At 42.5% G+C, this 454-nt stretch overlaps 1 protein-coding gene across 2 annotated transcripts in view; it reads right to left on the bottom strand.

Moving 5' to 3' along the window:
• The window catches only part of TLR5 (toll like receptor 5), a 71,957-nt gene that overhangs the window by 634 nt on the left and 70,869 nt on the right, over nt 1-454 (bottom strand). The gene's annotated exons all lie outside the window — the stretch shown is intronic.

Below are 454 nucleotides of genomic sequence, written 5' to 3' on the forward strand. Positions count from 1 at the left end.
CAGGACCTGCCACTGATGACCCCGTGTTGGTTGCCCCTAAGCATGAAATCCCCTGCTGGCCCCTTCTGGATGTGTGCCAGAATAATTTTCTCGAACAGCTTGCCTAGGATCAAGGTTCATATATTAAACTAAATTATTAATTTTTAAACTTAAAAATTGTTATTTCAAGTGCATGTTTAGTTGTATTCACACAATACTATCCCTTTGTCTCTATTTAGAAACTGTCTATATTGTGGTGGAGAGAGGCTTAAATTTTATACACTGCTAAAGGTGAATTCTCAATTGCTTTTTCAGTACAGGTTTCCCTCTATTTATGCAGTAGATGTGTTCTTAGGGAACGGCGCATAAATCGAATTCGCATAAAGCAAACCCAGTTTACAATGAAACAGCTAGGGATGCATTCCCACAGTGGTGAGCGAGGGAGTGAGGCTGGGGCTGGGGCTGGGGCTGGGGC

Source organism: Gavialis gangeticus, unplaced genomic scaffold (genome assembly GCF_001723915.1).
Source record: "Gavialis gangeticus isolate Ggan-Ray unplaced genomic scaffold, GavGan_comp1, whole genome shotgun sequence".
Lineage (NCBI taxonomy): Eukaryota > Metazoa > Chordata > Crocodylia > Gavialidae > Gavialis > Gavialis gangeticus.